The sequence below is a fragment of the Numida meleagris genome, chromosome 4 (genome assembly GCF_002078875.1).
Source record: "Numida meleagris isolate 19003 breed g44 Domestic line chromosome 4, NumMel1.0, whole genome shotgun sequence".
NCBI classification, from domain to species: Eukaryota; Metazoa; Chordata; class Aves; order Galliformes; family Numididae; genus Numida; species Numida meleagris.
The window spans coordinates 29,420,478-29,445,723 of record NC_034412.1 but is presented as its reverse complement, the minus strand read 5'-3'; the positions used below and the strand labels follow the sequence as shown (position 1 = coordinate 29,445,723).

Below are 25,246 nucleotides of genomic sequence, written 5' to 3'. Positions count from 1 at the left end.
GTAGGCCTGAACAACATTAGTACAATGAAATAAGTCCCTGCCTCCTCCCTAACAGTATCTGCCTCTAGTACAACAAAAGCAGCTTCCACACATCAGCTCTGTAATTTAGAGTCTCTCCAAATAGAGCTTTTCCCAGCACCCTGCTGTTACGCAGTCAGCACAGGATCCAGCTACAGCCTGCTTACAAACCAAGACCTGCCCACCCCCCACTCTAACTGCATGTACACACACACACCCCTTAGCGCTGCTCAGGTCCATGACAAATGGGCTCCCAGGGCAGACTAGACGGGGGCTGTGCTTACACCCACCTACAGCCATGCTTCCATAATCCCAGGCAGATTATTCTGAAAGTGAGAACCATTGGTACAGCAAGAAGTTACAGTATTCCGTATGAGCCCTTACCTCCATACAAACAAGAAACCAGAAAAAAAACTAATGAAGGCCTATCAGTCATTTTGTCAGTAAGAGAACAGCCACATCTTTTACTACTGTATAATTTTCAACATAGCCTTAGATCACCAGTGCCAGGACCGGAAGCTTGGAAACAAATGAAACTCTTAATACTGATACAGTTTATGGTGTCAGCTGCTTTATTGCAAATCCTCTAGCTGTAAGGTTCACTTTTGCCCGCCCCACTTTCAAACAAACTCAATCATCAAGTCATGTTCTCAAACAAAAGGCTAAAATACTTTCTAATAAATAATATAAACTTTGTAAAGCAGATACAGGAATGCTTTTCAAAAGCTTTTAGACTTCCATGGTTACAAATCACTTTTAGAAGTTTTGCCAAGTTTAAGCTATTTCACTGCCTAGCAAAACACTTGCCAAGACCACCAAATATTTGTCAACAGATCAACTAAGCAGTCACCAGTACATGCTGTCAGATGACTTTGTAGTACGAGAAGAATAGATTGATGGATATCTCCAGTGAATCCGAAAAGCAAAATAACAAAAAATTCTCTGAAGCTTTGCTTGGTGACCATTGCAAGTGTTAAAGGATTTCAAGGAAAACTATGAGCACATCTTGTTCAACAGAACGTGCACTCCAACATCTGGTGTTACATAGAAACAACTGCACAAGTCTTGCACAAGTCTTAAGAGAAGCCTTAATCTATTTCAGAAGCAAAACAAGCACTGCAAGCAGTTTCCAACAAGTTTACAGTCCCATGCCTCGTCTGTTCAGAGCTATGCTCCATTTCCACAAGAGTGACCCTCGATTTGTTCCCTTATGCTGCTCCCAGACACACGAGGGAACTGGCAGTACACAGCCTGACTGACAATGGCATGCCCTTAGGCCCTATGAGCAGGCAGCCGTTGGCTCTGCAACCACGCTGCAACCACCTGGTCTAGAGGTGAGCACTAACTTGGGTCATTTAACCTCTACCCAGATATTCCACTTCTTGAGACTCATAGAAACACAATTATCACATTCTGGAGGTGTTATGCAGACCTTACAAGACAGTGATAGGACAAGGGGAAATGGCCCTAAGCTCAAGGAGGGAAGGCTTAGATTGGATGTCAGGGGGAAGTTCTTCACAGAGAGACCAGTGAGGTGCTGGAACAGGCTGCCCAGAGAGGTTGTGCACTCTCCATCCCTGGAGATGTTCAAGACCAAGTTGGATGGCGCCCCGGGCAACCTGGCCTAGTACCAGATCAGGAGGTTGGCAGCCCCGTTTGTAGCAGGGGGGTTGGACCGTGATGATCCTTGGGGTCCCTTCCAACCCAAGCCATCCTATGATTTTATGACAGAATGTAACCCCATGCATTGCACTTCCCTATTTGCCATTGCCATCTTCTTATGACTCCATGTTAATTGCCTGACATGATCAGCAATGGTCTCACTGGCGAGCTTCCATCAAGATGTTCATACTGAGCATGAGAACTCCTTTAAGTTCAAGCTGGCAAAAAGGTGAGAAAGATCAGACAAATCTATATCAAAACCAGAGATGGTGATGTGAAAAGTGTAACTTTTCAAAAGATTATGGAAAATTTAAAGCAATATATTAAGTAATAAGCTGACTTAAGACATCCAGAAAAAGGGTGAAGGAAAAAATGAAATGATCATGAAAAACAAGAAATGCAAATTTGTAACACTTTAAGGTTATGTTTCTTATAAAATAGTTAGAATTAGCACAACTTATTTGTTTCCCATATAGTAACATTGGAAAAAAATATATTTGCCGTTTAGTTTGATGCATTTTTTTCCACTGTCAGGTCACAGTATTCTCTCTCATTTTTCTTACCCTCTTGAGATGGCTTGCATTTGTTTGTCCTTTTGATTCATAAGTTTCTTATTTTCTCTTTCTATTTGCTGAACCATCTCCAGGTAACAATTATTCCTTTCAATTTCAAAGCATGATATTTTGTTTCCCTCCTTCACGTACTCAGATTTCCATTTAAATTCTTCCACTTCCTTTGCATAAGTAGTCTAAGAGGTACCTGAAATCCGTGACCCAAGTGGTAATACGAAAATGCCTGCTAGGACACCATGATCATATTCTCTTTCTTTAAGAGTAGTTCAGAACCAGCCTTGTTTTCAATTCTCCAAAGCATCTGATGTCACATTTCTTTTTTTTCTTTACCACAGCTAGTTTTTACACTCTATAAAAAGTTCTGCATTTGAAATACTGTAAGATTTTTCTTTTTAATCCTGTTATTTGGATGAAGCATTAACTTGTAAAATTTCTTCTTAACCACAAAGAGAGAACTTGACATGAGCCCAAGAATCAGCAAAGCAGTTTAACTCTCTCATAAGACTGAAAAAGTTTCTTCGGCATTTCAGTTATACTGACAATTATCCTCAGCCTAGACTTCTTTCCCTTCTTTTTAGTAAGAGCCCCATTTTTCTCTTCCTATGCAATAACAAGCGACTGGCATCAGCCTGACTTCACGTACACCCACCTTCCCCATAGAACAGTCCTTCTCACCAGGTGTTACACAGTACAGTCATTTTCTCAGGTAAGCTGTAGTACACCACCTTCCTATTATTCTCAGGCTTATGAACCTCCCCCAGCCCCCAAACCAGATTAAATACTACCACTTACTTGACCAAAATACAGACTATGGGTCAGGTATGCTGTCTATCTGCCCACACATGGGACAGATAGATGCACCACACTTCCTTCTATGATCCTTCAGTGTAGGCAGAGAGTGATCTCTAGCTGTGGTATGGATTTTTGCTTTAGACTATACAAGATATGTATATCAGTATATAATTTCTTATGTTTTGTTTTTTTTTTTTTTCCTTTATCCTATTACAGTAGATTGTCACTATTTTTCCCAATGACATTCATGCTAGAATATGTGAAATTTGCTTTTCCCTTTGTTCCACTTGCACTAATGTCTTGGTACTCTGAAGCATCTTTTAGGCTTTAAGTATTGATCAGAAAATTACATTTTCCATAGGAGAATCTTGCAGTGATTAGCAGCTTGTTCTTGAAGTCATACCAAGTGAAACCAAAGAATTCAGCAACTAACCATTATATTTTCCAGACTCTTGCACTGTGTATACAGGTTTAATAAGTCTTATGAGTACCTTTTATGTCAATATGATAAAATACAACCTCTAAGATAATGCTGTAATCTTAGTTTACAGAAAATTGACAGGCAATGACTTCTGCATCAGTTTTGGAGAAAAGAAAATAGTGAAGATATTTCTGTGCCCTGCCATGCCGTTTTCTTGCACTAGATGTCACTGTTACACTTCTTGAAATATAGAGGCCATATCATACCGCTACGCATCCTCAAGCTCTCTTTTTAAAAGGCTGTTGAGCTGGCGGTGTGAACAAGAGAGCAGTTTACCGCCTGAAAGTATTCCTTTTGATTGGTTTGTGTCTAAGCCATGGTACATGTACAAAACATGGAAGATTTGTCCTTTCTTCACAATCAAGGACAGCCTAAACACTGTGGATGTGAACATTCTTCAAACTCTTTCAATGCAAGATATGTAGCAGTGAAGGATACCAAGAAATCGTACAGCAATCCAAACTGACTAACAAAAAGTAGAAGCTCAGCTTTGCCTCTCTGCTTTTTAAAAGAACTGAGGTAAACCAAATGAAATTCAAAACCTTATATTGATGTAAACTAATACACAAGCAGATGAACACTGATACCTGGCTTACTCTTTGGATAAACTTCTATGTGAAGGTGCAAAAAACTAATAGATGTCAATCCTGGATGAACATTGCTTCCGTTATCTGAGAGATAACATTACATTCATACAATATGCAGCAAGAGCGAGATATCTTAAAATTGAAGATTTGTTGTGAGGAAATTTCAAGAACGTAAACAGATCTGCCTTTGGCTGATGAGCATTCCCTCTGGTTTCTACTCAACTGGAGATGCGTACAAGAGTTACAACTGACACAAACTAGCTGAGGTATACCTATCTCTCCAGTCTAGCTTTCCACCCAATCTGACATTGTCAGAAGATGTTAATCTCTTAATCTCTGAAATTCAACTAGAATTATTTGCATCTATTTTGGTCAATGTTCTGTTTTTTTCTCTTCCAGTCAGTAGTGCATCTCTTTGATTTTTACCTCTTGTTCTTTGCAGGCATTTTCTATTTACCTTCTCGCATGGCCTCCATCATCTACCACTTACGAGTATTTAAAACCAGTAAAAAGAATCTCCTGTCTTGTTTTCTTTCCAGTTTGTTGAGTAAGCCATTCAAGCACTACATTAGTTCTGTGAGGTGTGTGCTGAACTATCTCTCAATTCCTCAATGAATTCCACAATGCCAGGAAACATAAGCTAGAACTAGGCAGATCCTGCCATGGAAAGGAGTTGCAGGCTGTATTTTGGAGTTACAAGTGCAGCTGCATCAGACAAAATTTGCTATCTCAAAGTTTCTGGCACAAGCAGCAGACACAGCAAAGCCTTAGCCACTCTGCCACCTATCCAGGTACACACAGAAAGCAGCATATCCTGCTTATACCTAGGGAGAGCTATACGTCTTTGTGTCTGTTATGTAAGTGTGTGAGAGAGCAAGAGAAAGGATTTAATGAAAGTAAGATGTCAAACTTTGCAGAGGTGTGGAATTGGTAGTCATCCTGCCTCTTCTGTTTATACTCTACACTGACAGAGAATCAGGGAGAACAAGTAGTTCATTCTTCGCTTGGAGCAAAGTTAGTGCCAAATTACTTTTTAGATTTCTGATGTGCTTGAGCTCCCAGTTACAAGAACTGTCATTGTCTTTCGTGCATATGCCTTACATAAGGATTTCTTATCTCTCCTGCCTGCCTTCAATTTTATCTGAAGTCTTTGCATCTGCTGCTTCATTAGTATTCACTCCTGCAGTGTGTTATTAACCATGACTAGTTTTTTTCTTTGAAATTCCTTTTTCTTTCACAATTCAGTAGTTCCCATACAGAGAAATTCTGATCTTCAGTATCAACATTAAGTAGATGCCACACTTAACACTTCAAAAGAGGATGTAATCCCACTAAATAATTTCATGTTCACTTAGTTGTTGCCTTTGGAAGAAAAGAAAGCAGCTTGTACACAGACAAAATTGATAATGCAATAAATGCTTATTGTTTGTCTAAATATCCAGAGAGACTTGCTTTGCAAAACAACTTGCCTTGTTTTTCTTATGGCTGAAGAAATCTGGGAAAATATAAAGGCACCTAGCTGTTTCGCATATTGGATGATCAAATTAGCACCAACTTTGTACGTTGCCAGCAGACAAAATAAGGTCTTTTTCAGCTAAAAAAAACATTTATTTTTATGAAAATGTGTACCAATAAAAATTGTATAAGGATTTACTCTCAACTATGCTAGACTTTATTCAAATGGGAATTACTTTTACAGTTAAGGTTTAATGATACGGTCTTTTAAGAGCATTTCTCATCTTTTTGTGCAACGTACAGAGGACTAACTACATTCCTAGAGAAAAAGAGATGCTTCTCCCACAGGTATTATTCCATCATAGTAATTATCCTGAACAATAATGATTTGCAGAGAATGAAATTCAGGTCCCTTCTTACATGGATCCTAAGCGGCATGTACGAACTTTTTGGAAAAGGGCTAATCATTCCCTGCAGCAGGTCTGGCTCCACCAGCTGATTGCACAGGCCAGAGCCAGAGGGCAAACTTTCACTTGACTAGGTCACTTATCTCTTCTTCACCATATGTAGTGTATACAGAACAAGGAGGATTTTAAAACTGACTTGTGAGTTTCCCAGCTTAGTTGGCATGCATGAGATTTTGATCCCAGCGACTCTAGCGCTATTAAATCCATAATGAACTGCAGGAATTCCATAACTCTGACACTCCTCTGGGAGAGAGGTAACCTTTCTAACTGTTAGCTTTATTTTGTATTCAAACATTTCATTTTCTCATCAATTTTGTTTCTATAGATGCTAAGCTCAACTTGTGACAGGTGCAAAGTTACACACATTTAAAAGCGTGCTTTCACCCCAGGTGTCATCCAAACTCTGTGTCCTTAACCAAGTCCTGACTTGTCCCAGCTCTACTGGTGGAACCAAGTTGGCTGTCACTAGAAGTTGTGCATGCTGCACAACAGGCTGCATATATCCCCATGTATATTCATTCTTTCCTTATGCCCAGATACCAGATGGCTTCCACAACAAGAAGTTGAGGGAGTTCAATAATCTCGGTCATATTTAAAACAGATCAAAAATGACTAGGAAAATAAACAGAATATGCTGTTGAATATCATTGATGAAGAGAAGTAAGCGCATTGCATGTTGTAGTAAAATTATTTCCAGGTTTGTTGTACAAAGTTCTCTGCCTCATGAAATATAAAGTGTAAAACATTAAGTTACTAAAAAGACTAAATACATTCCTCCACAGAAAGAGGTAGTAATTTCTTCCTGTCACTGTACAGTATACTTCTGAAGTGGTACTGGATTGATTTTACATGTTTTAAGTATTTCCTAACACTTCCCTAAGTAATATCATGTCAGCTATAAACAGATGCCCCTGGCTTCAATAAAGGCATACAAGCATAGGTATATAAGTGTGCATGTTTGTGTATTTATTTTCATGCAGATTTTAACTTCCATGAATAGTATGATAACTTCTTGGCTCTCAACTTAGATGCCATCATAGTGGAATCTTAGTTTGGATATTTCCAGATGTGAGCTGTCAGTAACATTTATTAAAGGCTACATCTGTATTGTGTCAGAAGTTCTTAAACACCATAGAAAACATGTTATTAATTCATAATATTGATAAAACAGTGTCTCTCCACATGGGGAGAGAGAACAGAAACACAGGGGTTTTTGTGGAGTTATGATTGATTACAGTCATTGCAAAGTTGCTATAAAGGTTATTGCTAAAAATACCATGTTGATTTTATTTTTTAAACAGAAAGTGACCACTAAGGCATTGAGTTAAACTCAGGTTTAGTTAAACCTATACGCACAGGTAAGTACCTTTCCAGACGGTCATTGTTAAAGGGCACAGGCCCTGGCACAGGTGTTATCTACATGAGCAGATCTTCAGAAACTTCAGATATATGTAACAGAGCAAGAGGCTCACAAAATTACTTACAGCACTAGGAGAAAGCACAGGATTTCACAGCTGGGCAAGTGGATAGAAGCAGCTTAAAACCACCTCACATGCGATTTCAAGGGAGCATTGAGGACATTTTGAGGCGTACAGTCTGCAACTAGAAATTCCTGAGGTCTGAGCTGGTGATAAGGTAAGCATCTCAGGGTCCAGCCATGCATGAGGATGATTTAAAGCCCGTGCTGTCCAAGACAAAGCGACATGCTTGTGAATCTAGAGAGTGAGGATAACCGTAGCTGTTTTCACTCATGAGCTCTGAACCTGTTTAGGTGGAGAGGAGGAACAAGCACTGGCTATCTGTGCTTGTTTACGGGAGCGTTATGCATTAGTCTGTGTGAGAGGCAATATTAATATCTTCTGTGTATGTGTTGATGTTTTGCTGCTGGCCAGACCTGCAGATGGGTACGGCAGCAGCTGCACCCATTGGGCTGATATGGAAGAAACCTCCAGGGTCTGGGAGTGCCCCGAGTTCAGCTGTGGGTTGAGAAGGGAAGACAGTTCATGTCCTGAAGTGCAATTGATTCTGCCACTCCTTAGCTCTAACTTCTGTGCCACATTCAGTGCATCCTTACCAGGACTACCCACAAGAGAAAAGGAAAGAGGAATATTCTGCCACATCATTGAGGATTATAGAGTTGTGCCTTGAAAGACAGAGATCTCTTCCTGAATGTGTAGTGGTTTGGGGGTAGCTTTACGAGACTTTGCCATGTCTGAGAAAGGCTGACGTTTGCCTGGACAATTCTGATCTATTCTTGAAGGGAAGAACTTTGTGCCTGAGCTATCAGTCTACCTGAAAGAGTTTTGAAATAAAAAAGCATAGCAGCAGGCATTGCTGGTGTTTACTGTTTGAGTGGTTTCCTTGGCACTTAATGATATATGTTTTGTTGGTTAGTTCTTTGTTAGCTGTGTAACCAGATATTTATCGCCTCCAGCAGGATCCGTCTGCATAAAGACGCAATAACAATAAATGCCAGGAAAATCTACAGCTTTTTGTAAGATTTTCTTTGTGATTCAAAACTATGTACCAAAAAAAGAAAAAAGATAAATGGGACCCAGCTTACTCTTTTTTTAAATCTCCTTTCACATTTTTCCATTATGTTTCACATTTTTCATACAGGAATTCACTACAAAATAATGCCCATGGCAGAAGGCTGAGGGGAAGGAAACGGTGTTGAATTACAGAACACATGCACAGCAAATGAAAAACTGAAGCGACAAGCTTCAGTAGCACTTTTCTGACTAGTAGCTGTGGAGACAGCAGAGTAAACAGGGAATTAGTTCTTTCTTTCTGTCCATCTTTCCATCTGTCTGTCTTCTGAACTGAATGACATTATGTTGCTGTTTCACATACGCCATCTGCTGCCTCAGATTTTACATTACAAGGAAAAGATGGGAGATTACTTCATTTAACCAGTGGTGGTTACCTGATTCAAAGTTGTAATTTGTGGAAGAGATGAGACCGTGTAAGATGAGAGGCGTGAATTCACTATTAATCACTTGTATTGTGGTCATGTCAAGATACATAGCAGTTACTGGGACAATGCATCATGGAAGAATAACTCAAGATTGTAATTTCTCCCAGTTTTGTACAGGTTATACAAGGACAACCAAAAGAGAATGGAAGCAACATCCATGCTTCAAAAAGAGATGTAACAAAAGGAGACCAACTCCAGACTACATTGCTTCACTCTTAACTGAGAGTACATTCTCAATCTAATGTTAGTTATTTTGAAAAAACAAAAGTGACTGCCACACACAAAAATGCTATGTTACTACCTTTTGTCAGCTCTTCTTTTCCCCAGGTGCTTAAGAGTAATAATAGTAGAGAAATAAATACCTTAGTAGGTTGTTGTAGCTGAAAATTCAGACCCATTTTACACTGATAGTGCAAGTGACTGATTAAAAGCTTACAGATATTAAGAAATGCGCTGGCATGTTTACATTTGTTGAAACTGTAAAACCCCAGCAAACCTATACATTTTGAGTTATGGGAAAGGTAGGAAAATAAAAGTAGTAATAACCATCCTTTTTTTTTTTCCTCCAGAACACTACAAGATTTCCTTTTATTTTCTTTTACTTCTCCTTGATGTGCTAGTCTCCTCAAGTACCTTTAGGAAAAAGCACCTTTCATAACATACAGCAATCCCTTCCCAAATACACCTCTTGCCTTCACAAACTACCTGTAATGTTATAATGGGATAGAAGGTACCACAATAATAGGGGAATGGCAAAGTCTTCAGCTACAGCAAACGAGAACAAGGCCAAACACAGAAGCTGCAGAAATGACAGAAAAGAGCTGCTTACCTCCAGAAGGCCTCAAGTAGGCAGGGATCTCCAGCAAGAAATACCTTAGCCTCCCCTCTACCAACCCTTAAACGAGGTCTGGGAAGGGGTAGATCCTGGCTCCACCCCTTCCAGTCACTCAGCTGCATTGCATGCACCTGAGCTCCCCTGAGTTGGCCCTGCCTTCCCACCAGGTGCTCAAGCACTGGTTCAGGCCATGACTTAGCATTTCCACTACACTACCATTACAGTGACACTTCAATGGGCACTCAATGGTATTTTTCATAAGTTCTGAGGACTATTTGCCTGGGTTACTTCTTCTCCATTAGGCAGTTTTGTCTTTTATAGGTGCAGATACAGTGAGATGGCTGCCAGCAGTATCAGAAATAGATTGAAATAAAAGGAGAGAACTCACATGCAAGGTGTGTTCTAGATTAACAAAATGGATGTGTACACCACGTACCAGCCAACACAGAAATTTGTGATCTACATGGATCCTCTAAAAGTGCAGCTATGAGACTTTGGGAGGCAAGTATATAAATATGGGTTGGACTAGATAATCTCCAGAGGTCCCTTCCAACCTCCTGTGATTCTGTGATATGATTCAATGCATTCTAGTTTGATAAAGGGCAACTATACCTTAATGTTGTCTCATAGGTATATGGCTTATATACATAAGGCCCATTTGCTTTTTGCCTGAGGTTCTTCCTTCTGCTCTTGTTACTTGTCACGGTTCCATCCCAGTTTGGCCTAGTTCCATGACTTATGGAATGGAGTGAGGGACCCATGGTCCCACACCCCAGGAGAAGGGCAAGGGGAGCAGGGAAAAGATAGGGAGATGGGCCTAGGTGGGAAAAACAAACAAACAGCAGCAATGAGATAAGGGAAAAAACAAATTTCCTAAATATGATAGCAGAATGCAAGATAACAGAATATAATATGACCGGAACTGAAGCTAACAAATCAAATAAATGAGAAAGTCTGAAAACGGAAGGCCTTATTCTAATGCTGTATGTGATATGACCAGCAAGCACACACAGCAGAGACAAGCAGAAAGAGAACCAGTCTCATGACTCCTAGACAGTTTTATCTTTCCCTCTAAACAGAAAATGGAAAAATGAAGTCTTCTGGGAGCTGTAGTTCATTCTTCTCTTCTGAGAGCAGGTACCCAGAACTATCAACAGTCCACAGAACTGCAGCATCAACTCTTTAACTCCCAGTCCACTATATGATGTTATGATGTGGTTTTATGATTTTTGTTATTGGTATTCCACAACATTACTGCAGCTAAACTATATCTTCATCTCCGTCAGCCAGCCACCAGAATTCCTTAAGTGCATTATCAATTAAGTGCTGGAGCTTTGGGAAATAGAAAGATGTAATTGAAAGTTCTGCACCAACTGCTGCAAAGGGCCCAGGTCCTGTGCCCGCTAGTTGTCAAAGTGCTAACTGATAACAGAAATATTGTCTAAGTACAACCCGTTCCAAGCACTTGGTTTGTGGGAGGCTCAAAAACAGCACCGTGTACATTTTGCCCTTTAAACTGCAATACCAGGAGAATTACGCTGATTTTGTGCTTGTGCAGAGGGCAGAGGAAGGAGTCGCTTAGAAGAGAGAACATTTCCCATAATAAGTGGCAGAAATGGGGAACAAAAACTGTGAAAATAATAAAACCCTGAGCTCAGTTTTAAAGTGAAGAATGATACTGCTTTCTATAAATGGCTCACATAGATGATTGACATATTTTTTGGTGATTGGTAACATATAGTACGTGCTGTTAGAAACACATAATTTTGTAGCAGAAACATTTAACTGGGTTAATAAATGTTCTTGTTTATTTGTGGAAATAGGAATGACACACAGCAGGGAGATAGATTTTCTCAAGCAGAAACTTTCTGTTTTGTGGCAGAAAATGGAGTCACAAAGAAAATCATACTTTCCTTGTAGCAGAAGCATTCTGTGCAAACAAGAAGCTTCACTTTCAGTGGGGTTAACAATATTGTGGCAACAGCCTTCACTGCCCACTTGTTAAGTTTCCAAGTTTCCTTATGCCTTGACCCATGATGCCCCTTCAACAGTGAAGAACTGTCATAAATATAGCCACAAAGCAGCTTCATTATCTTGAAAAAGATAATGAAAAACCTTGAAAAAGGATGCTAGACCATGCTTGTTAATCCGGATCTGTAAAATTCTACTCCTATTTTATCCAGGAATCACTTCTACCTCTAGACAGGAAATAGAAAGTTCAAAAAAAAAATTTTTAATTTCTGTTCTTTTTTCACTGCCAGCATCCACCCATTGTCTCATACCTTATATTTAGTTTGTAAAGACTTTGTGCCAGAAGCTGTGTTTGTACAGCATCTAACACATCAATGAGTTTGTTCTTGACAAAGGATTCTATTCATAAAAACAAAGAAATGGTAAACAAGAAAATAACGTTCCTCTATTCCAGCAGTTCTTGTCTTCTCTTCATTAACTCTGAGACTCTTACATAGTCCTAAGGCACTTTCTATAGCGCCTTTCATCAAAATCCCAGAGGGTCTATAAACCTGGAATATATTTTGCCCCTATGTTACTATTAAAGAACCTGATGCAAAAGGAAAAAAATAATATGTACATTCAGTAAAATAACAGCCAGTGTAGAGCTTAAACTCTGTTTGTCTAGCTCTTTGCATTAACCTTTCTACCACAGTGCTATTCTAATACACAATGCAAGCTCACACAGGCTCCATTTCACTGTTCACAAAGCTAAATCTTGGTGATGTTAATGTCTACAGAATTATCCAAAATCCTTCAGTGAACATTACTGTGGTGAGAAAAAAAAAAAAAAGATGCCTGCTCTTGAAAAGAAAACACAAGCTATAAAACTTTTATCTAAACACAGAACAAAGAGCTTGGACACGGGGAGAGCTGAAGATGGGGAACAGCAAACAAAAAGGTCATGTCACAAATGTAATTGCAGAAGAAGCCTGTAAGCATGTGAAGACTTCACATTCTTTGATTAAGTAATCCCCTCTTTTGAGATGATTGTGGACAGAATATAGAGTCTGGTACATTACCTTATTGTAAACTTGATATTTTAGAGAAAAATTTAAACAGAAAAAGGTCTGCTGCAAAATCTTCTAAAATTCTTTTCACAGAAACTCCCATGAGGATTTTAAGAAAGTACTTGGACTTATTCAGAAAACTTGAGTTCACACCATAAATTAAAATCTCTTTGGAAAACCCATTCATGTCCTGAATCAACTCAGTTATGAAGACTAAACCTTTTCAAAACTACTTTTGCATTGCCAGGAATGTCACTTGAATATTCAGACTACATGATGCTCATTATGTGACTACTCTGAGCTGTTACTGAGAAAAGATTAAAACCAGAAAGAGAGAGAATGTAGGTTGGTATGGGCCTACAATGCCCATTGCATTGTTCTGACAGCAGTGGCCAGTCCAGAATGGAATTCCAAGAGGAACACTAAAAGCAGTTGTAAAATGGGAGAAGAGACATTGGGGTTGGGCTAGCAAGAGGAAAATTATTACAGACTTGTAGTGCTAAAGCTGTTTAAGGTGAGCTCTGAGAGCAATGTCTTTATTCAGTTGTGTTAAGAGGAGCGTGCGTGGGAACATAAAAGCTCTGAAGTGTCAGTCTTTGAAGTTTAGGAGACAGACTCAACTTTCAAGTTGAAGTACAGAACTTAGACTTGGTGGTAGAACATTGAAAAGTAGCAGTATAAGGCCAGTGATGACAAATTGAACTGCATGAATCTTGCTGAGCAATGAAAGATCAGTTAAACTCTTCGGCTTAAAAGAAATCTTAGAACACGGAGCTGATACAGCAGTGACAGCTTGTATTTACCAGAAGGAAGTCTGTCATGAAAGTTATCAACAATTAAAGCAGGAATTAAACAATATATAATTATTATAAAACTGGTTGGAAATTTTGATGGAATGTTCTGTTTCATATAAGCTATACATAGTAAGAAATATTGCCGTAGGAAATTCCTTTTATATCTCTGATGGTTTTTTGCAGATACATATAAATGTAAAATCATTCCATGGTAATTCCAGGCCATTGAAAGTTTAATTCTGTAATACATACTCCAGACAGTTAAATTATTTGAGCTATTATTCTATCAGGGTCACTCTGCAATTTTGAATTGTTATGTTATCTTACCTTTAAATGCAATTTCCTACCAACCACTAGGATTGGCTTGAAAGATTTGGTCTTGTTTCTGTGTCTTATTATTTTATGAGCAGTTGAATGTCAAACATCTCCTGGTGTCACTAACAGGAGCTGCTCCTTAAATTTAGTGAGAAAAGACTAATGTAATGTAAATCTATTTATGGCTGACTAAGTACTACTGTGTATTTGTGCTGCTACCTGATCGATTGTGATTGTGAAATTCACTGTAGAAAATACTTAGCTGCCATTATGTATTTACAGGAATTGTTGCAATAAACACAAATAAACCTAGAGCCCCCAGGCGCTTTTCAGAAAACTTCTCCCAACCTTTAGATGGGAAGTTTTGGCTTTTTTTTTCCACTACTGGGACAAACAAAAGCACGCATCTTTTTAAAAACTCAAAAGCAGTGTTGTCTCCAAACTGACATGAAAGAAAGCACGGAGGTAATCTAACATGTGAAGATATTTAGTATTCAAGATATCACATCAACAATTTTGGAGAGCACCGAGGAACTGCGTTCATGGAGTGTGGACTTTTATCTCTTTCTTTTATGAATTCAACATTTTTGACATTAAGAACAGATGGCATTCAGCATTAGGCAGTGGGAGAGCAAGTCTACATAATGTTTTTATTGCATGAAGAAAACACATCTCATGGAGAGGGATGATAGGAATCAGAATCACGTGATGAAGTCCCGTTGCTGACTGGAAGCCCTGGCATCAGTTACCTTGACTCAGATCATCAGAGGAAAAAATAAAGAGGAAAAAGCCTGTGATACCTCAGAATGTTATCTATCTCAGAAAAATTAGATAGGTACCAGAAAACTGTGGAAATAATGAATGAAACATGTCACATGATGGTAAGACTCTTGAATGATGGGAAGAAAACCAGTGCTGGATGAACTCATCTGGGTGAAACATCAGGTCAGAGATTCCCAGGGACTTGCTCAGTGAAGGGTCCATAAGGTATGAAATGCCTGGAAGGAAAGGACAGGCCAGTGCAAGCTGCCCTGCCTTTAATGACATAGTAGTCTTGGAGCAGATACAGAAGTGCTTATTTCTGTGTGACTCTGTACGAAGGTCCAAAGGAACTCTGAACTCAGAATTAGTGATTACTTATCTCTCTGGGCTCTTTGCTCCTGCTAGCTGACTGCTCTTGTCACCTCACTTCCTGGACTTACACTCCACTCCCTGATGCTGGAGGAAGACCTTTCACTTACAGAGGCTTCCACAAGCTGTAGATTCTATTGAGAGACACCACAGTTGAAAAGTCTGGTTTGGGTCTGCGTAGAAAGGTTCTGGGCTGTTGCCAGGTGTTCCTGGAGTGCGAGTAATAGAAGAGTATTAAAAAGAGTTTCTGTGAGATATCCTATAGTTAGCTCATCATTAGCTTGAATTAAACTAGTTAGAATTAAAACACTATGGGAGATGGTAAGAATGTCTGCTGCTTTTTATTTCCCAGCTGTAGAGATGGAGGAACAAAAGTAATAAGAAATGCTTCTTTCTGAAAATAAAATTATAGTTCTATTTTTTTGTTCTGTTGTTTGTTTGGGTTCTTTTTTTTTTTTTTTTTGCTTGTGGGATAATTCCAATGCCAAGTATTTTAAAATAATTGCTTGTAATGTATTAACAATAGTAACTATTAATAACAAGTAACTATTTTTGCACTTTTTTTTTTTTCCAGGACAAAAGACAATGAGCAAGCAAAGTAACTAGCACTGATCATCTAACTCCCTCTTACCACTTGATTTCCCACTAACTGGTAAGACAGAACAAGAGAGGATCATGCTTGCCACCAGTCTTTGTTACTGTGGGCCTGCATTTGTTTTCTGAGACTCTTCCAATACTAGCTAATACAACAACCATGCAAACGCCAGTTCACTATTCTTAGAAGCAGCATCCTCTATACATATTCTGTCCCTTCCAGGCTTTTGCTACATGAGAACTGAAGAGCAGGCTGTGTACTCTACTCAACCTGAATCAAACCTGCTGAAACAAGGTGAACTTTTCTTCTCCTTGAAGCAAAAACTTCCTATATGATTCTTCTAAAATGGGTAAAAGCAAGAATTGTTAAGATTCCTTACATCAAAAGTTGATATATCAATTGTTGCTCTATTAACCATTGATTTCTCCTGGGGAAAACAAACAAATAGTATAGGAGAGTTCCAGAAACACCATGCAAATTGAGATCTGTTTGTCTTGTGTTACCAATGTCTGTATTTAGTAGAATTATACTTCTTAATGGCATCATTTATAAGACCAATAGCTGCTCTGATAGAACAGTAGAGAAAGGAACTCACAAGAAATGGATGAAAGTCTAGTTAAACAATGTATCTCAGAAAATAATTGTGGTATAAGATACTGAAATCTTAAGAGTAAAATATAAAGAATAAGAAACATAAGATTATTATTATTTTGTGCCCCAAAGAATTCTGTTTTAAATGCAGAAATTCCCATTGGAATCAAAGAATGTTTTGAAAAAACATAGTCTCAGTAAGACTTCAGGTGACGCAGAAAAGGCAGAAGGTGCTAGAGAAAGTCCATACATTTGGATTTCTTAATAAGGGACCTCATTTGATGAACAGGTGCAAATCAACATAGGTATGAATTAAGATTGTAACATTGTAAAGTGCTCTTCAACATGAATTAGAGAATCTTCTGGTATTAAAGGTTATGTGAAATGAATTTCTAGTGCACTGATGTTACTGAAATACCTACATAACAGACCTGAAAAGAAAGCCTGAAGACATAATGTAAGGAGATGACGTTTTCTCTGATTATAGCACTATAAATCCCACTTGTATTCAGAATGAAATTTGAAAATTTTCTTTATTTCAAGTACTTTTTCAAAGCTGGATGCTTTGAAATTTGAAATATACTTGTCTTGAAAAGCTAAAAATTCAGTGAAGAATTCCTCTTAATAGAAAATGGCCTAGTTGAAAGCTGAAGGTAGAGAAATTAAGGCTCAAAATAACATACAAGTCATCAATGGCGATAATAATTAATTTATTCATTTACTTGGTTTTATTAGTATTCTTGGATCACTATGAGAATGACACAACATAGGATTGCTATAGCTTAAAACAATATTAAACAAAGCAGAGCTTATCAAACTATTTTGTACAGTGCATGAAATGCAGGAGGTTTGATGAGATGGTTTTCATGTTCCTCTCTGGTAAAATTTTTTGATTTTGTCAAAGATGGCCAGATTGCCACCCCTGAAGCATAAAACTTTTCCTTTACCCGCACAGTAGGTACTACATGACAAGCACCAGTGCAAACATCTTCTCCAATAAACCTGAATCCTTCTTTTAGGGCCCAACTTTGTTGAGAAGAGGATGATCTCTTTTTAAGTGGCCATTCTGCAGGAGGATGAAAAGATGGAGGGACACCTAGCAGAATCTGAGATACTATCTTTACCTGTGAAAGGGAATCATTTTACTAGAATTTAAATAGAGGACCAATTCAAATAGCCGCTAATAGTTAACAGATGGTTATTACTTCCGGATACTGCGAGCTAGGTCAGATTTGAACCCAATGACCTAGAACTAAAATGCTCCATATGCCATCACTGTACCGTCTGGTGTGATCTCTAATCATGACGCTCCTGCTGAAATAAGGCCTTTCCCTGCAAGCAGGAAACTTTAATGTTCTCAGTTAGAAGAAACAACTACCTTGATATTTCTGTTCTGCAGTTGTTTTCAGCTCTTGCTACATGCTGTTTATCACACTTTAATTCTAACCTTGAGGTGACAAGGGAAAACAAGACACTTTGTGAAAAGAGGAGGCATGGAAGTAATAAAGAGTCTCTTAGAAGAGGAGTTCTCCCTAGGTCCCAGTCAGACCACGAACTGGAAGCAAGGTTAAGGCTTTTTTCTTCTCACAACCTTTTCCAAGCCTACAGGTTTTAACCAATTACTAGGTGATATCAATCTACTTTGGTAGTACATTTAATTACAGATCTTTTGGTTAGTTTAGGCCAAAGCTGTTTGCATTTAATTAGTTAAATTTGACAAAAATTTAGCTGAATTGCGTTCATTAGCCACACAGTGATCGCAAAATAAGGCTTACTGCTTCCAGAACTAATGTGAGGATTGCTTACGATTAGGACATAAGCACACAAAGCAAATGTATGCACCAGTCATTTCTGTGCTCTTCATCACTGTGTCATCCTGTGTTTTTTTTTTTTTTTTTTTTTTTTTTCATTTTTTTTTTACACATAATTACAAATCTACGGCATTCTCAGGTATTTATGTGCTGCATATAAAGAATTTGGATGGAGAAGTCACTGAGAAGTAAGGAATCAAGCACTGCTTGTGCAGGTCATAATTCATAGGAGGAGAAGCTGTCTGTGTGTAGGACGAGAGCTGTGCCTCACCAGCTCTTCAGTTTCCTGACCGACAGAAGACAGTCTATGCTGCCCAATGTTACACCATGCAATTGTCAGAAGTCCTGGTCTAGACTGAACAGACACACTTGATTACGTTACAGTACCAAAGACATAAATTTATTAATGCCCGTTCTGCGTCAGCCTTCTCTGGAAACTGCTCTGAACTATTTATGGTATGACATATAAATGATTAAGAATTTCTTTGGTCAGAAACCACTCATCTTTCCACTCATCACTCCCTGTAGATACAGGGTTTACTTGGAACCAGATTAGTCGAATGCTGACTTTCTGACAAATATGTGTTGAATCTTTTAAATAATTGTGTTTTCTCTACCTATTATTGTTCAGAAAATACCTGAAAATATATTAGGCATCTGACCGCTGCAGTGTAAGCACTTTCATTTTCATTATGTCCTCTGTCTATATTTTGTAGTGTAAAACGGAAAATCTTGAAGAAAACATGTTTGCAAGTATTTTATAATTGTTATATTCTGTGGTTCAACTATATTTAGAGTGCTATAGCCATGTTAGTGCTTTCCCATATCCGTGTTGGCAGCTGGATAGATAGTATTAAATCTGTATTTGGAATTCAGAAAATACCAACTAAAATCTAGCAAATCTCTCCATAATATTACCACAGTAGGTCTTATTTCAATAGTTAATACAAAGAAAACAGTCTCAAACAAAACACTTCTAATACCCAATTAGTTTTAGATTATACTTATAGAAGAGAAAGACCAATCAAACTGCAAAATCTGCAAGTTTATACATTAGGAAGTCAGCAACAGTATAACAAGGGAAGCCTGCAGAATTATCAAAACCAAAAATATGAAAAAAATGAAAACCAGGATAAAAAAAGATTATTACCACAAGTAGTTAAGTCTGGACAGCAAGAAGATACATAAAGACTCAATTCCAGCAATATGTCATAGTGATACATGGGCTGATATACAGTGAAAACTCCAGAACATTTGTGTTCCGTTATTGTCAGACTAAAAGGTCTATGCTTCTTGAATTTCTCCTTAGTTGCTTTTTCCACACAGAAAAACTACTTACATTACTGGATAGCAACCAAATTTGACAAGCTGTTTAAAGGATATAATTCAGTATCTATTGACTGAACAGTTTATGTGTTTCAAGCAGTTTGTATTACTTTTAGTTAACACTTACTAATATGGTAAAGGTCCCTGCTGTCAGGCTGTGCATTTTTTTCCACTTGCTTGTTGGTAAAGTATGGTACAATCCTCAGCCCACTGATATCAATTAAATATACTTTTCATCTGATAATTCCCTTTGTTTTATAATGTTCAGTTTTTAGGAATCTTTATAATAGTCTACACTTAAGATGAAAGGATCTTGCAGTTTCTTTTGTTGAAGTGAAGTAACTCCTGAATAAGACTGATTTGTATTTCTGATTATAATTCTTCACTAGGGTTAATCACAAGTAGTCTGAATGAACCACCCTAATAACACAGCTCAGACAATATAATGATTATGCATGATACTGTGTTTTTATATAGGATTGGAGGCTATTGAAACAAAGTGCGCATTTTTAGCAGAGCTATTTGGACCTTCCTTCTTTTAGAATAGAAAAGTGTGGTTCCCATCAATTGTTAATCAGCTTCAGTTTTCAGAGCAGTAAGTGCTCCTCCTGTTATCTGTTGTGTCATCTAATATCTTGTTACAACATGTCTTGGGGCTCATGTCTCAGGTGAATGTCAACAGCCATTGAAGGAAGTTTAAATATGCAGAGACTCAAGGAAGAATAGGATAATTAGAAAAAGAATTAAAAACCCCACAACACCTTGTATTTGTCACTTTGAATGACACAAAAGAAATTACAGTACACAGGAGATTTCCCTGCTTCTTCATTTTCTATTCCTTCCTTTTATTTATTTATTTTTACAAACTAACGTTTTAACTAACATTAAATCAAATAATGTTGAAATAATTGTTCTCTATCTGTGAATACCCAAACACCAATTTATGCACAGAAGATCTGGCTGTCAATCAGCACAAGTAACACACTAATGGATATCACATCTAATCTTCATGCACTACAGCTGGCTCAAGTGCTTGGGCACAAATTGATGGTTAGGCTAGTGCTGGAATTCCAGTCCACAACTGATGTCTTAATTCTGCATGCAGACTGTGTCTGAAAGATAATTACTCTTTCACATGTCAGCTCATTCCAAAGCTGCCCTGAATTCTGGGACTGGAGAAAACAGAGAGAAAAGGGAGGGGGGTCTGGGGAATGCCATGGCTGCTCCAAAAATGCAAAGGTGGTGAGCTGAAATTGGACATCCACAATGGAAAAAAGATGAACAGAATAATTAAAGATGGCATTTTGGGGTTACAACCATGGAATGTCCTTTCTAACCAAAATAAAATTAAATTAAAACTGAAAGAAACAGCTGCACATTAAGCCCTATTTAATATTGATGCTTACTGAAGTATGGATTTGAGTGAGCTTCTTCCTCAAGGTTTTTGCCTTGTATCACTGCATTATTGTATAATGAAGAGGATTTCTAGTTGGAAAAGTATAGTGATCGCTCATACATAATTCTACACAGTATTTTGAGAAGGAATTTTTTTCCTTTATATAAACCTCTTTCCGTGATGCCAAAAAAGTCAAAGGGACTCTGCCAAAATGAAAGAATAGACCTCGTGAAGGAAAAATATCCAGTGTGTAAGTGGAAGAATGAATTCCTATAGTTTACTTATACTTTTTGATACTTTAAAAGTATTCTTTGAAAAATGCTTTTATTCAAAACCATTTTCTCAAGCATATAGATTTACAATCATTATGTAATATTACAGTTACAATATATTACCTTGTTTATTGGGACACTGTTCTATTTCATTTATTCAGCTAGTAGGACACCTAGGTATGGAGGAAAGCTGTCCTGGCAGCCTTGCATATTGGAAATCTGATATCCAGTTTGTTTACAAGAAATATTTTCTCCAGTATTTAGTTGGGTACCGAGTGGTGCATATTTAAAGCAGATATCATTGCTTATCAGCACATCCTGCCTAAAACAAGAAGAAAACACATACTGCTGAGCACAGTAGAGGTTTCTTATTACTACAGCAACAAGAAAGGAAGCACTAATCCCATTTTGCTTGCTTCCAGGCTTCCTGGAACATCACCTTGCCTGATACTCCTGTTTGATCACTGCCTAATCATCCTTAACTATATACAATTTTTTAATTTTGCAAAGGCATTCTGAGAGCTGCCTGCAGATAAAGCTAGTAACACTTGATCACTAAGGCAAAAATACCAGCTTCTTCAATTTTTTAACCAGCTTAACTCTTACAAGTCTAAATGCGTGAAAAAGGAGTTTAAGATCTGGTTCACAGAAATTTGTTTCAAGAATATAGGAGCTTTTCAATTAACCTAGGATATTAAGCCATAAATGAACAGAGCAATCTATATTTTACAAATGTGTTGATTGTAATGCAAAAGGAGGCTACATAAGCTTACACAGCGGTGTTCTAGAAAATCCAAGAGTATGATTAAGATATACAGATTCACTGGTCCTCATTTTGACATCTAAAAAGCTGTTCCTTTTCTTTCTTGTAATCGTTTCCAAATCTAGTAAAAATATTTTACAGCAATTCTTCCAGTTGAAATATAGTTTGATTTTTCATTGAAAATAAGTATAGTTGAGTGAGAGCTACAACAAAAAAAAATTGTATTTTCTGCGGAAGATTTTACTTAGATTTATTGATACTGTTCTTTTAGTTCATACTATAATGGCTTTCCTATACTTCCCATGTTAGTCATCTGATATGACAGCACTGGATACAGCACTTTTTTAGGTTTTATGTGGATTTCTTAGACTAGATTTTAGGCCTTTATGATGATAGCGAAGAAACAATTGTTTCTTCGCTAGCAGTTGTGTTTACATGAGAGTTCTAGTTTTAAAACTAGTCTCCTGATCTGCCCCACTACTCATGTCTTGCTGTTACAGCTGGGAGAGGTGCTGTCCTGAACAAATTAGATGCTTTTCAGAGGAAAATACACCAGAAGTGCTTGAAGGGCAAACCTAGCACACTACGAAAACTAACGAGAATTCAATCCATGACATCAGCCAGATACTACATGTGCATAGCTGAAAGGGTCATTAGCAATTTCTCTTGCTTTTCAGATTTAATCTAGGTGAGCTACAGCTCCTGTTGATGTGACATGGTTATCACTGGCATGTCAGCAGCATATGTAGTCTAGATAGTGCTGCGATGCAGAAGAATGAAAGATTCTCTAGCCTTCAGACATTAGAATTGGATGAAGAAAACACCATGGTGTATACATCTGTTCCCAGATCAGCAAAAGCGAACGTAACCAAGTATTATTTAAATTTTAACCTAAACAACACTGCGTTAAAATACTGGAAATCATTATGATAATGCTCTGGATTTGCATTAATGGCAGGGTGGGCTAGTGATTTTTGAGCCAAAGCCAGATCAGTTTTGGACTAAAAAGGCTATGAAACATTGTCCTTGAAAGCACTTTTGGACAAGTGTCTCATCTTTGCCTGCTTAACTTGACTGCAAAACTCACTGTGATGAAAGATGATCTGCTGGGAGAATGACACCATATCTGGATGGGAAGAGACTCTGAATGAGGGTTAACTGCCTGAAGGTCTACCTAGAGTACATTTCAATGAAGTTGGAAGACAGCAAAAAAAAACAAAAAAAACCAACCCACAAAAAGCCACACCAGAGGAGGTTGTGGTGTAGTTACAAACTCCTGTAACTGAGAGAATGAACATGCTGTTGTAGTACAGATTCTGAGCATACACGTCACCACATAGTTGACTGTACAACTTGTCTAGCATCTGAATAAACTTTGCCATTCACAGCTGGTGAACAATGCAAGTTTCCTACATAGAAACTAACATCTATTTAGATGTTACTGAGCAACGAAGCACAGAACCAAGGACTTTTCAGTTTTTCAGCTCCTAGTACTGTCTTTTCACTAATAGGGTTGAGGGGTCACAAGGAGTTGGGAGGGGACAGAAGTAGGACAGTTGTCCCAAACTGATCATACTGTATGGCATCAGAATGGTGGTGAGTGGGGCGGGCAGGTGGCTGCTGCTAGGTGTCTGGCTGGGCATCGATTGGTGGGTGGTGAGCAATTGTGTTTGCATCACTTGTTTTGTTTATGTATATATACATACATATAAGTATGTACACACAAATACATACACATATGAATATAATTATTATCATTACTACTATCCTTGCTTTTCTCTTTTCTGTCTTACTAAATAGAATCAAAAATAAACTAAGTAGAACTTGCAGGTTGAGATAAAAACTTTCTCCTATCCTATTGGGAGGGTTGGGGGGGCAGTGAGCAACTGTGTGATGTTGAGCTGCCTCTCAGGTAAAAATAAAAAGTTTAATAATCTCCACTTTGTTGTTTTTAAAGCCAGTTGCAATTCATCAGAGATCTTATGTTTATGCAAATTTCTCCATGCACATGTATCTTAGAAGGGATATTTTAGTTTAGGTACCACTTTTGCTCATGGAATACACACGAAAAAAAGCTCATTGAATAGAGTTGTGCATTAATGAGTAAAGAATATTTTTCTGTATACAACATTTAGGACTCCTGGAAATGTATTATAATCTGTTTCCACATGCTCTTTCTCAGATGACCTTCTTACAGGTAAATGAACTTGAGAGGAACAATGAGGTCAAATAAGTGCTAGAAGCAAAAATATCTCAGTTGTGATTCTGCCATTGCTTGGATTTGGTCTGTGAAACTCAGTGAGTTATTCATCTGTGCTTGAAATTACTCATCCTTTGCATAAGATAAGAAAACATACAGCATCTAACTGAAGGAAATCTTTTGACATGTAACTAATTGTTTGTGCAGTTCTTTCAAGAGAAAACATACTTTTGCATAAAACTTCAAGAGCATATCCTGAGCTAGAAACACTTACTGGCATACTTTCAAGGTACATCAAATTAAAATACAGATAAGATATTCCTATATCAAAGAACGTTAAGCTTCTGACTATTCTTAAGTATAGACAAGTTACAAATAATAATGTCCCATGTTATCTCATCTTAAAATGAGTTGCAATCAATTAAAGTTAAGAAATATATATACATATGAGCCATTCTATGATAAATAACATGTATGAAAAATCTGACATCTTGTGTAGTGAAGCAAAGTGATACACAAACATATTAACCAGTTGTCATGCTTAATACTGTCATTCGCTGAGCAGTACAAGTTACATACCTTTCGCAGAGTTCATTTCTCATTTTCTCTAGTAAATGATTTAGAAACTCAACTTCTCTCTATTTAGAAATTACATATATTTCAGAAAGAACTGTTGCAAAATGCTCTGTACTCTTCGGAACAGTGTTCTCATGTCATAATTTTAAACTTCAGTTCTTTCAATTTTTGGTTATTGTCCAGGGATACCGTACTACACCAGAAGGAGACAACCTCTGAATTATTGTCAGTACATGCTGCCTTGTGAAACTGATCATAATGTCTTGTGCTATATGATAGCAACTATGAATAGTTGCCTTCTCCTATATCCATCACTAACTTAATGTTAATCTAATTTACGGTTTGGCACAGCAGAGTTTTTGAGATACTGCTATATGATAAGCATTAGAATTACATGAGGCATGCCTTACTTTATATATGTCTCTTGGAAGTCTTTTCTGTGACGAATGTAACATTATATTACATCTCAGTAGAGCTCATCTCAGTTTTTGGATCACCAGTTCTTCAGTATATCAGATGTCTGTTTTGTACTATGGTGACTTAGGTCCTAGGCTCATCTCCCATTCTTTGTTAACACTTGTAAAGAGCGTACAGAGCACAGTTCAGCTGA

At 37.8% G+C, this 25,246-nt stretch overlaps 1 long non-coding RNA gene across 3 annotated transcripts in view; it reads left to right on the top strand.

Annotated features, from left to right (window-relative positions):
- The window catches only part of LOC110397361, a 41,291-nt gene continuing 23,564 nt past the window's right edge, over nucleotides 7,520-25,246 (top strand). For all 3 annotated transcript variants that reach the window (XR_002437727.1, XR_002437726.1, XR_002437725.1), the window contains exons 1-3: nucleotides 7,520-7,669; nucleotides 15,681-15,758; nucleotides 15,924-15,995. This is a non-coding gene — a long non-coding RNA (uncharacterized LOC110397361). The remainder of the gene's footprint in view (nucleotides 7,670-15,680; nucleotides 15,759-15,923; nucleotides 15,996-25,246) is intronic.